This window comes from Numenius arquata, chromosome 6 (assembly GCF_964106895.1).
Source record: "Numenius arquata chromosome 6, bNumArq3.hap1.1, whole genome shotgun sequence".
In the NCBI taxonomy this organism is placed as follows: Eukaryota; Metazoa; Chordata; class Aves; order Charadriiformes; family Scolopacidae; genus Numenius; species Numenius arquata.
The window spans coordinates 10931247-10944641 of record NC_133581.1 but is presented as its reverse complement, the minus strand read 5'-3'; the positions used below and the strand labels follow the sequence as shown (position 1 = coordinate 10944641).

Genomic DNA, 13395 nt, shown 5'->3' with positions numbered 1-13395 from the left:
AAAGTTATTAGGAGCCAAAACATATAGACACACTTCATAGTCATGACCATCTTGCTTCATTATCAAATAAAAGTAACAAACCTTGCAAAAATCTTACCAAAATCCTGGCAGTTCTGGAAAAAAAAGAGCAGGTAAAAGTCTATGGCAATTTCATCAAAGTCCCGTGATGGGTTTTCAGCATGGCAAGTGCAATTCAGCTGGGCCTCTGCTGGGCGTTAGGACAGCGGTTCAGCGGGGCTGGCAGCACGAGCAAGTCTGGCACGAAGAGAAACCAGCGGCTTCCTCCTTACACATGTCAGAGGCAGCACAGGATTTCCTCTCTGCCTCCTACGGCGTGGTAGGAGTGAAAAAGGGGATGATAATCTAAAGACGTATCAGCCCAGAGGAAAAAAAAAAAAACAAACAAAAAAACCGAGAGAAAAGAAAACCAGCACGGCATGCTGCCACTGTTTGAAAGGTAGGTAAGATTTAAATAGCAATAATCCCCAGAAACTGTCTAGTTCAGGTCATCAACTAACAAGCTGGTTAATTCCTGTAAGGATTAATGCTTGAAATTATAATGCCTGACAGACATTTGCTGAACAGGAATTAGTCCAGAATATGCAGCATGAAAACTAACAAGAAGTAGAATTGCAGACAGGTATATGTCAGAGCTGAGTTTTTTAGAAATCATTAGCTCAACCTCTAACATTATAATTTTCCTTTCTACCCACCATATCTTCCACTTCTTTTTTCCTCTCGGCTCTCTAGCAGGAGATTCCCTTCACAGACTGGCACACTAATCTAGATTCTGTTCTCAGTTACAACTGTGCAATGTGAACAAGAGGTTAGCTGATATTTTCCGGTAATGCCACTGCTGCGCAATTTGGCTGAATGGAATACACTTTGTAGGCGTTAGCTCTCTCTCATGATGGAACACATGATGAAGTCTCCATTCCCGATTCCTCCAAACTATTGGAAAATATAAGGCAGCATTCTCCCTCAATTATTTATGATCCTGCTGGGTATGTCTGCTGTTAGACATTCAATGAAACCCACTGGTTTGGTCTACCCACCCGCTGCCATTTGCATCATCCTAATGGTGTAAATCTAGTTAATATACTCCAGGACCAAACCAGATACCACTTACACTCAAGCTTGTGTAAATCTAAAGCAAGTCCTTACAGCCAACAATCTCTCTAGTTTTACAATTGCTGTGTATCACAATTTGCACTACACTGAGCAGCATTTCTAGGATTACAATAAAAGTAAGGAGGAAAGGTGAAGAAATCAGTGGAAACAAAACGTGGGGGAAAAAGTTAGTTCAAATTCTACTTCCAAATTAGAATTTACGGATACAAACAGGGATAAAACTATGATCCTCTTCACCCATTTCAGAATCAGGCAGCACAAGTGAATAGCATGGGGAAAAACTGAAGAGAGGAACAGAGATGGGATGAAAATCTAGGTGGAAGAACAGCAATGTGATGGAAACTTTTAAGTAAGCTAACCCTGTGAAGTTGCTAATACAGAGGATTCACTGAAGACCGGTAGCCTTAGCTGTGACCCCCATGTGCAATAGTGACCCCGATGCAGTCAACTAAACACAGAATTTTGCCACTAATCGTGAAAAAATCCAAGGGACAGAAGAGGAGGAACATCTCAGGAGTTATGTTAGCCTTTTGCAAACATGAATAATCCTTAGAAATGATAAGAACATCTCAAAACACATCAGCCTGCAGACTAAACTATATGATGCCTAGGGGAATGCAAACTGGAGAATGCTCCATTTATATGAAAGTCAAATCAGGGTTGTTTTAGGATTGTGTTGCTGTTTGAACAGTAGAGTTTAAAAGGGCTATAAATGAACCCCTTCATGCGCTTTCCCCCTGTTCTCTCGCTCCTGTGGTAAATCCCATAGTGACTGTAAATTTGCCATAGTCCTATTTAAAAAAAAAAAAAAAAAAAAAGGAGTGGAACTACTAGAACTGATGAAGCAGAGTATATATGGCTAACAACAGCTTCACATGGCAACTTCTATAATGCAGCAAGAAGTGGTCTCTTTGGATGACTAGCCTAGAAAGCAAAGGAGCCCAGCAGCTACCCTGGTCAGCACTCAGCCACAACCTGGAGGCAGCAGTGAAAGGATCAGAGTAACAGAATGTTACTGTCAGTCAGAAATGCAGCATTCCACATAAAACTTTCTGTAAGTTATTATCACAAGATATTTTAAATATATAAATCCTAGATTACCACTTGCGCATAATTCCCTTTAGACCAAATTTGATTTTACATTTTTCCATATTTTAAAAGGAAACTGCAGATTCAGCAAAATATTCCAAATGTTCCCACAGCATCTGACCTGCCATCCCCTTCTTTCCCATACACAGAAGCCTATTTTCAGTTTCAGCGAAGGATGGAACAGTATTTTTCCCACTCCAGGCCAACTATCATTTCTGTTGTGGTAGTGGAAAGCATTTGAATGGCCCCTTCTTTAGCCTGACATTTCTATGTTCAAATACAGATTGAATTACACCTGTAGGAAAAATAGTTGGATGATCTTAGATTACCTGGCAGTCTGTAGGCACTGCAAAGGAAAAGTCTTTCTGCAAACCCGGCGCAGACCATGGAGTTAAATGGCTACATTGCCCCACTGAATAACCTACCATACGTAAGTGATACTCTGGACAGACTGGCCTCGTTGCTCACTAATTGTCTGCATCCTTGAACAGCCAGTAATGTACCAGACCACTAATGGTTTAGGACACAGAAGTTGTAACCTAGTAGGGTTACAAGGATTATAAATTATAAAGCGAAGTCTGAGCTCTGACAAAGAGCTATGAAACCCATTAGGTAGGAAACTGAGCAGCAGTATAAAAAATTTTCTTTCAAGAAGACCATTATGACTGTGTTACATACTCTTACAACTTGGCAGAGATTCAGGTCCTAGCTGTGAACCAGCACTCCACCATGCTGCAAGCAGCTCACGTAGAGGAGCACTGCCATCCCCAATTCGCTGAGGTTACTGCTGAGGCAGAAGAGAAGAGGCAGAGTACAGATACAGACAGAAGGGACACACACAGGAGAAACGAAATGGTATTAGTCAGCGTGAAAAGCCACAGGCAGAGCAGCAGCTGCCTAACCACGGTCAAATTTCCATAGACATTGCAGCAAGAGTTTTAAGGAGGAATCTGAGAGATGGCCATAATGTGGATTTGAGAAGGATTACATATGATGTCAAGACTGGGAGGAAAAGGATGAAAGTGCTCAGGTAAAAGTATGCCAAGCATTAGTGGAGGTTGGTATCACAGGCTGGCCATAGGGTGGAAGCTGCTCTCTTAGTAGCAAACGAAATGCAGCTTGGGGATGCATGGGAATCAAAATTTCCATCTTCTGGGAAAGATCATATTTCTAACTAAACTTTAATTCTGAATTAGAATAACATTGTTATAAAGGGACTGTCCATGTAATTGCTACTCCCCAAAGAATCTGTTTTGGAACTGCTTTGAAAGGACTTTTCAGAAAAGGAACACCCACAGCAAGCATTCAAGTTGTCCTAAGTACTGGGCTTGGAGGTACTGGCAGGGGTTGCACAGACTTGGCACAGTCAAGTTCTTGGTCTCTCTTTCTGGTACAATTTCACTCTGTGTAAATAATGAATCATTATGCAGAACCTAATCATTAGGCACAGCCTAATGTGTCCCACCTGCAAGCTGAGCATCTGAAAGATCAGGCCAAGGTAGTCATTATGCTCTGTCCCATTCAAGAAAAAAAAAAAAAACCCACATATTTAAACTTTACCAGTTAGCATTAAGAAAAAAAAAAAAAAAACCAAACAAAAAACCCCACAAGAAAACGCAACCCACACACAAAACCAAACCCTGAAAAATGTCAGATCTGATTTGAGCAAGACTAAAAGAACCAAGATGTGTGTCAGCTGCTGGTATAGGTGCTTAACTGAAAAAAAAAAAAAAAAATCTATTTGCAAATACCCAAACTAAGGTGTAACCTGCTAGTAGCAATAACCTAAAAGCACTTCACAAATACCAGGGTGATACATGACATGGGAAGGGCACGCTATAGAAAACAATCCCACGTGCAGCACTGAAGCAGCCTGTTAACAGCCAGGTAAATTCCTCACCACTGACTAATTACAACTATTCAACACTAGCAGGGCTTTAAAAAAAAAAAAAAAAAAAAAAGAGAAAAGAAGAAGGGTGTGACATTTAAAGTATTGGGATTAAATGTGTTCATATAATCATAGAATCATAGAATCATAGAATCATAGAATCATAGAATCATAGAATAATTACTTACAAAAATGTTTTTTGTAAACACCTTCAGCTCTTTCATCAGATAGCAAATGGTGCTTCGCTCTGCAGACCAGAACGACAGTACCAGCCCTCCTCCATCACTATGTATTCTCACAATTGTTTTCTGGGCAAGTAAACAGCTGAGGGGAGAAATAAAGTAATGCTAAAGGCAAGAATAGCTGTAGTGTTGCTGGTAGCCCCTAGGTAACTGCCATCAGGTGGTTATAGTGTACAAGCATCATGACAAGGGATGCCTCCAAGGGCATGTCTGAAGAAGGGGTATTTTGCAAATGGACAGATGTTCCTACCCATCTTCTACAGCACTGGAGAAGGTACATGGTGTTGCAGGCAAAACAGAGATGTGGGCAGTGAGATCTAGGCTGGTGGGCAGTGATGCAAGCTACCCATACTGTGGACAGCTGGAGCTGGCACAGCTATGACTGCCTCACACATCCTAGGTGCAGGCAACTGCCAGGCCATGCCAGGGACACGCTCCTGCTCCCTCACCTCCCTGAAGTAACTCCCTCTCACTGCTTTACCATCATTCTTTTTCTTCCTTCTTCGTCTCCCTAATTATTAATTTATTGATTCTACACTTATCCATGAGCTTCTCTCAGGGCAGGGAACAATCATTTTGGTGATCTCCATAATGGCACCATTTTTCTAGACAAGAACCTTTAGTTCTGGACCAAGAACTTGGTGCCAATGGCATTGCCTTCCAACTGAAGTGCTTCAGAGGAGAAGCAGTCATACCTGGGGTTGGATTTGAGAAAAGCCTGAGTAAAGAAATTACTTCTACACTGAAAGTGTCTTAAAAAAAAAAAAAAAAAAAATAGTAGCTAGGGAACAAGGATACAAGGAGATGGGGAAAAGTTCTACAAGACAGGAATTTGAAGCTTGTCTATTAAAAAAAAAACAAACCAACAAATAAAACCAACCAAAACCAGAGAAGCTTGAAATTTTTTTTCTTTTTTTTTTTTTTAGATTGAAGACGTGTTCTGTAGATTGGTGTCTCACACCAACAGCATGCACCCGCTGACAGAACAACTACTGGAGTCGACAGGTCTATAATCTGAGAATACAAGGGAAAATCACAGGCTTTGGTGAAGCCAAGGGCAATACTGTCACAGAGCCAAGATTTCTACCCTGACTCCTGTGGACTTAAAAGACAAGGTAACAAAAAAAATTTTCCTTGGGTGCTCTCTTTATCTGGAGATCTAAATTAACCCAGGTGCTTCTCTGGTGTTTACTGAGCTAGCATTATTAGCTATATACTTCACACAAAGCCTCTGCTTAACCCACTGCAGCTATAGACCATTTCTGGTGACTTACATAAGCAACGTCACCTACATTTGTCAACTGCTGTGATCTGCCATTCATATAACCACTACCACGTTCTCACGGAGACTCAAGAGCGCTCATGCAAAGAGACTTCTGCATTAAGAAAAGTCAGTCATCTAAGCTAAAGGAAATGCACAGCCTGGGGAAGAACTGACAGCTCCAAAGACTGGTTCTTTTATTTACCCACAGAATCTTTAAAGCAGGGGCATATTTCCTCACATGACCCTGCCTTTCCACCTAACTGACTCAAAAATGCAGCGGATACGCCAGTGCTTCTACACTTTCCACCTTCGCCTTCTCTGAACTTCGTCAGGCTGTACTGACAACAGGGTTCATAGCTTAGATAAAGACTGGCTGTTACATCTCTTAAACTACTCCTCAGAGGCAACATGTGTCTTTCTGCAAGGATTGCCTCATTATAATCGCAGGAAAACAAAAGAAAAGTATGCAGTGCTTTAAATTGCATATCATTTCTATGTAAGGTGAAGAGAAAACACAGCCAAAAGTAACCCTACACTTTTTTTGCAGCTTAATTTTTTTACTGCTGTTGTGTCAGTCCAGTGGAGTGAGTAGGTGAGCCAGTGGGAGATAATCTTGTAGGGTAAAAGCTCCATTCTTGTTGGTTTTTAAATAAACCAAAGTATCCAGACCCAATACGGGTGGTTTATTCCATCTCACCCATGACACCCTCCAACCTAGTACTCCTAGTATCTACAACACGGTTGCCCAAAACATTGGATGTACTCCATGAGATGAGATGTTAGTGTCCCCTTGTCACAGGTGGAGACACTGATGCTCTCAGCAGCATCTATCTTTCAAACATAGCCTCAGACAGATGGTACCACACTCAACAACACATGAAGCACCTGACAGTCCCAGTTTAAACCTCTGATTGTACACGCTCCTTCAACACCACAGAGCAAACCTGTGGCACGGAACACAGTTCTTCCAAATCAGTCCAACACATGAAGAGAAGAAGGATAACCATGTGCTCAACAACATGCGCTCTATGTTGTTTGGGAGTCATGGATTGAGGCCTTGATGACTACACTGTTTACTCAGCAGAAACTATGCAACCAGTTTCAGAATTCATGAGAACTCTGGTTGTATAGGCCGGCCTGGATCAAAACAACATTTATGGGTACATTCATTCTTGAAAATCAAGTGTTTTCAAGGAGCCTTGAAGAACATCTCTCACTCCATCAAAGATAACAACTTCCTGAATATTCTGTTACTTAGTCCCACAAGGCACGATACTAAAAGAGGTTACAAGATGTTGTTACTCTCCAACAGTGGGAGGAACGTGCCTAGCAGAGGAAGCCTGCAAATTGGACCACCAGTCAGAATTCTGTCACTGTTCCTGACTCTGCCAATGAATTCCTGCACCAGCTGGGCAAAAACCCACCAGTAGCATATGCCTCAATTTGCTCAGCTATCCCACAAATACAGTAATATCCACCACCCAAAGGTTTCTGTGGATCTGACTGCTCTTCTACTAAAGCCAATAAGGTTTTTTTATTATCCCACTGTATTTAGCACTGGTGCAGCATCATATTGAGTACTGTCAGCAGTTCTGGGCCCCACAAATTCAAGAAGGATGTCAAGGTACTCAAATGCATCCAGAGGAGAGCAAAAAAGCTGGTGGAAGGGCTGGAAGGCCTGGAAGGCACGTCCTATGAGGAACGGCTGAGGTCTTTGGACTAGTTGGGAGAAAAGGAGGCTGAGGGGTGACCTCATTGCTCTCTACAGCTTCCTGAGGAGGGAATGTCAAGAGGGAGGTGCTGAGCTCTTCTCTCTGGTATCCGGTGATAGGACTCATGGGAATGGTTCAAAGCTGCACCAAGGGAGGTTTAGACTGGACATGAGGAAGCATTTCTTTATTGAGAGGGTGGTCAAACACTGGAGCAGGCTTTCTAGAGAGGTGGTCAGTGCCCCAAGTCTGTCAGCATTTAAGAGGCATTTGGACAATGCCCTTAATAACATGCTTTAACTTTTGGTCAGTCCTGAAGTGGTCAGGCAGTTGGACTAGATGATCACTGTAGGTCCCTTCCAACTGAAATATTCTATTTTATTATTATCATCATCAATTGCAAGAGAAGCAGCATGTAGCCCTATGTAAAGTGTTTCTAGGATTTCCTGGTGCCAGGCACTATATCTACTAAGTATAACAGTATGTCCTCCAGCACAAGCTAGCCCACATGGGCCTCTCATTTATTTTATGCTCCCAAGTATTACTGTCACATTTCTAAAAAGGCTGTCTGCATAGCACAACTATAACAACACTTATTTTTCCTTTTAATACCACTAAACAAACACCAATCAAGAACAAAACAAGCAAGCCACAGCTTGGTATCTGAATTCCAAGAAAATTACAATCTCATGGTTCTCACTATCTCCTTCAATTTATTCTGTGATTTCGTACATCTGCTCAGAATGCCACTTAATCCTCAGCCTATTACAGCCAAAGCAGAAATTCCCTTGAAATCTCTTGATATGAAGGACTTCATATCAAGCCCATGTCTTCTGTTTAAGTGTAACATAGAAAAGATGCTTGTACTAGCAGAGACATGAAAAGTCAGTTCTGAAGGGAAACTAATGAGTCCACATCATCTTTAAAATCAATGCATTTTTCTTGGAATACAATTAAGCTGTGTGCACAGACAAAGCGAGCTATCAAAGATTGCTTATTAACCTGACATGTGGTGTCAATGAGACTGCCCTACCCTGTCAGATCTACTATCTGTATTTCAATGTTGAGGTGGGGCCACTTCAGATAGCTGAAGTTAATTACCCCAGGGCTCACAACTCCATGAGTCATTTTTGGTAATACAGGCAGTACCACCTTGTGATTCAATTTATTTGCTATACAGGGACATACCAAGATAAGCAACAGATTCACGCTTCAACAGTAAGTTGAAGCAGTGAATCCAACAGCAATGTCTAACAGACAGCATGTTTACTGCTTGCCCTGCATTTAAAAAGACTCTGTTTCTTCAAAACTCTGACTATTATGCCCTAAACAGTCAAACAGTAGAGAACAAGCAAGAAAAATAAATTTTCAAACAAAAGAACTAAAATGTATTTAAAACGATGCTGACAATACTGTTAGTCATAGAAGAATTATTGCAAGAAAATTCTACCTTCCTAAATGCATATGCCAATATCAGTTACAGGCAGCAGAATTACATTTCAGACCAAAACTTTAGGAAAATTTAAGGATGTGTAGTTTGGGGCCTATCACTAATCAATATTAGGCTGAGTTCTGAAATTTAAACACTGAGTTTTAAAGACTTTTCAGTTTTTTCTTGTGTCATTTCAGAGTACTTTTATTTAATCAATATTAATTAAAGGCACAAATCCTACCATTCTGTTATCTGCAGAGCAGACCCATATGATCAAAATAGACTCTGAACATCTGGTATTTTTAAATTTCACAGAATTGCAGTCAAATGAAGCCTGAGAAAGCTGAGACATTGCAGACCATCAGTAAGTACTACCTAAAGAGATATTTTCCTTGAAGAATACAAGCATTCCACTGCCTAAGCTCCAAAGACAGCAGGGAGGTTTTTAGCCAGACTTGAAAGAGATACTTATGAACCTGATATTTATTCCTGTTGATCTCAGGTGCCTCAATACCTTTGTCTTCATATAACTGTGCCAAGTAAAAAACTTCTTTGACAGTTACACCCTCTGTTAACGTCCCTGGAGCTCAAGAATTTTTCCTGTTACCACGTGGCTTTTTCCTTTCACATGCCTGAATTGCCAGGATTCACACTTAGCCCACAGTATTTAAGCGGACACGTTTGATACAGTTGTAAAGGGACCTTCTTTCTAAGAATATCATTGCACCTGTCTATATGGTAGAACAGGTTTGCCAGGACAGGTCATAGCTGTACCATGAAACCCCATTTACAGTTGACAAGGACTAAGAGTTAAAAGAAATCAAACCAAAAAACCAATATCTTGTCATTGCTACAAATGATCTGGGATTTGCCCTACCAGCCACATCAAGGAATACATTATTCTGAGTCAGGATGAGTGATCATCACTTTTGCTTTGTTTCAAGGGAATTATGCCTACATGATGACATTCAGTAAGTCTTGAAACTGTCGGCCAATTTTGTCAAAATAAAATAGATCTAAAGACACTAGCTGAGATCATAGCCCTTCTGTACTTGATATATTTGTGCAAATGTGTGCCTGGCAGAACAAAGACAGGAGCTGTGCCCCAGAGATGCAGAGACATAAAAACAAAGTGCTTTGTGACCAGCACAACTCAGGAAATCGGATCTCTTTCAGAACTGCATTCCTTGGTTAATTAAATGTTTACACTGAACTATACTAAGATTTTCTGCTTCCATGTTCAAAATGTGATGTATCAAATCAGAGTTATTTATCTTCTTTGAAGTTTTGAGTGAGATGCTAGTTCAGGGACATTCACCCAGAAAACGCTACTTTTCTCTTTACAACTCCACTTACGCCAAATATCTTACTGCCAAATAGAGCCAGTCACATAATGGGGATATCACTCAGTTACTAACCTAAAAACTGGAGAAAAGTGGCAAGTGTCTGACTCTAGACTTGGTTTTTCCTGTTGGTTTGTTTCTACGAAATTTGCAAGAACTTAAATACCTTGGAGCTGTTCTCCTTACATCACACTTGGCTGGAACTGGGAAATGGCAATAAAATATTATTTAAGGGACAAATACCAAGATGTATGTGTGTACACATAATAACGGATGGCATAAACTTTGTTTACAACAGAAGCTATGCCAAAAGGTGAAGGCTAGCTATCTTTTTGAGTCTGTGATACAGGTGCTAGCTTTGGAACATCCCCCCCAGGCAGTGGCATTGCTCTCTAAAGTCATGTGGTTGCAGGTACAGCCACATCCTGAGGCTGAGCATTCCACAAGCGTACACAGAGGTTTTCAGGATGATTTGGGAGCCACAGATAACCGGAGGGGCACAGAAAAAATGGCTTACAGAAGGGGAAAGGCTAGACACTCTTTTCAATGAGGTCAGTGCGCGAAGGCCACACAGAGGACATATGCACCAGGAACAGACTTGGAAGCATGGTAAAAGTCTTGACCAGGATGGGAAGAAAATACATGGTGAAATACAGTGAAATAGCAGTGAAATACATGGCTGCAGGAAAGAACTAGGACTATCAGAAGAAGAAATAGAAGAAGAGAGGCAAGTACCACAGTACCGCACCCTGAATGGTAGCTAACTCTGCCTTCATTGGGAATTTGAGAGGACTCCGGATCTGATGGTTCACGAAGAATGTGAAAACAGCACTGGGTGTAGGGGAAAACTGTTTTTACAGAGTCCCATCAGCTTTGTCAGACTCCACTTCCTGACAGCTAGTTTGTAGGGAACAATGCCCCATGACTCACCAAAAGATGTTTGCTTCTTGTTGAAATAAAAGTCACCACGGGACTGATTGCAGCGAGTTACATTTCCTTGAGATCCAACTGGCTCATACTTGGCAACCACGAAGACTGTGCCAAGTTGATGTGCATTTCAACAACCCACAGATTAGAGACACTTTCAGAAAAAGAAGGAAAACATTTGAAGGCAACCAATCAGCTTGTAAAGTTCTGTTGCATTTTTTTTTTAATTCCTTCCCCAGAAAACAACCACTGTGTACAAAGATTTTCAAACAGCACATAGCATGCCAAGGGCTTAAAAGTAACATGCAATAGTAGCAGCAAGGAGCTGGTAAGAGTAGCACAGTGATACTATGTTTCATTAATGATTTGGATAACCAGGCTAGATTTGAGGCAAAGGAGAAGACAGGCATCCCACTCCGACGAACTTGCAAAAAAACCCAGTGTCTTGCAACCATAATTTTCACAATTAATCATCATATACATCCATAATTCCTGCAAATTTCAGTCTGTTAACCTATTCGAGTGCTATTTTGTAGGAACAAAGTTTTCTTGGACAAAGACCTAAATTCACACAGGTCAAACCAGTAAGGATTTGGGAATGAAAGAGATGGTAGAAACAAGCGTATGAGAAACTGAAGCCTTACTACACATTGGTAGGGAGGTGTTTACATACAGAAGTCATACACAGTCTAAAAAACAAGGGTAACGGCTCTTATCACAGAAAAAACGGGAAACATTTCTAACCGTTTAAGAAGAAAAAGGGAAACACGGTCAGACCTGCTTAAGGGGAATCAGAGGCGAGCTAGGATGCATTTGAAGGGGAGAGAGGCTGGGGAAGGAGAACAGAAACAAGGAGCTTGCAAACTGCAGCAGCGTCCTGGCAGCAGGGACCCAGAGACGAAGGAATTTGACAGTAACGCTGAGCAACCGGCTTTGGCAAGAGCCCGACACCTGGGAAGGAAAAGTTGTAGAATGCAGCTGAACACTTCCACCAGGCCAGTACCCATTCAGAGATGTGATTATTTTTTATTTTTTATTTTTTTTAAAAAAAGAAGTTAAGTAAAAGGTTTTACCCGTTTAGCTTGTGTTATTTAGGGAGGTACGTTGCAATTACTGCAGCTAGGTTATTATATAGAGACATATATTAGTAGTAGATAGGGAGCTCTCACAGTGCCCAGGGAGCTACCTTGGCGAGGGTGAGCCCTTCTGCTTGGCGGCTCCATCTCTCCCTGTCGCGACCGTTACACCGGGCGGCGGCGGCACCACCGACCCGGGCGGCAGGGGACGGCCCCGGGACGGCCAGCTCGGGGGCCGGCGGCGGGCCCGGAGCGGGGCCGACCGCCCCACTGTCTCGGCGGCGTTTCAGCCCGCCTCGCCGATCCCGGAGACGGAGGGGAACGGGACGGGGCTGAGGGCGGGGGGGGAGTGGGAGGGAGGCAGTACCGGGCAACAGGAGGCGGGTCTGGGCAATGGGCACCGGGCGGGCTGTCAGTGAGGCGAGCACCGCCGAGCCTCCCCTGCGCCGCCCTCCCTCCCCGGCAGGACAGGACGGGACGGGACGGGACGCCACGGTCCTGGGACGCCGCCTCACCGTTATTCCCCCCGACCCGTCAGCTCCCACCGGCAACAGGCCCCCCCGGACCCGCTCCCGCGGGCCGACTCCCCACTCACCGCCGCGGCACCCGCCGCCTCCTCCCCCGCGGGCAGCCCAAGGGGGCCGCGGTGCTTCTTCACACACACCCCTCAACGGCAACAGCTACGGCTGCTCGCTCACTCGCTCGCTCGTTGGGACGCTCTTCCACCCTCGGCGGGGCCGCCCGGCACCGGCCGCGCCGCCTCAGGGGCTGCGCCGAGGGCCCGCCCTCGCCGCGGCGGCGCGGCCCGGCGGGCGGCGTTATGTAACCCGGGCCGCGGCCGGCGCCGCCGTCCCGCCCTGAGGGGAACCGTCGCGAGGGAGAGGAGCCGTCGTGAGGGAGAGACCCTTCCCAGAGGAGCCCCCTCCGAGCCCCAGCGGCGGCGGGGCAGGAGCCCCGGCCAGGCCCCATCCTCGCCCAGGACCAGGGGCCAAGCTGGCCCGGCGCCCTGCAGGCTGTCCTTGGGCGGCAGCAGGCCACAGCCAAGCACCAGCACTCCACTATTTTTAGCAGAGTATAATGCACTAGAAGAGAAAAAGTTGACTTTTTCACAGTATCATATTCTTGGGGACTCGGGTGGCACCAAAGGAGATGTGTGACAAGCCACAGGCCATCTTTACAGGTGCCGGTAGCACCAGCGATCCATGCCAACGCGTGGGCAAGTTTCTTCATGTGTTTTGGAATGCCCTGAAAGCAAGAAGGCGGCCTCTATTTCAGCAGGTATACATGAATGAAT

The 13395-nt window shown here is 43.8% G+C and overlaps 1 protein-coding gene across 1 annotated transcript in view; it reads right to left on the bottom strand.

The window, feature by feature from the left end:
- SYNE3 (spectrin repeat containing nuclear envelope family member 3) overlaps positions 1 to 11107 on the bottom strand; it is a 61087-nt gene extending 49980 nt beyond the window's left edge. The window contains exon 1 of the mRNA XM_074149252.1: positions 11029 to 11107. The gene's annotated coding sequence lies outside the window, so the exon portion shown is untranslated. The remainder of the gene's footprint in view (positions 1 to 11028) is intronic.
- Between the last annotated feature and the right edge of the window lie 2288 nt (positions 11108 to 13395).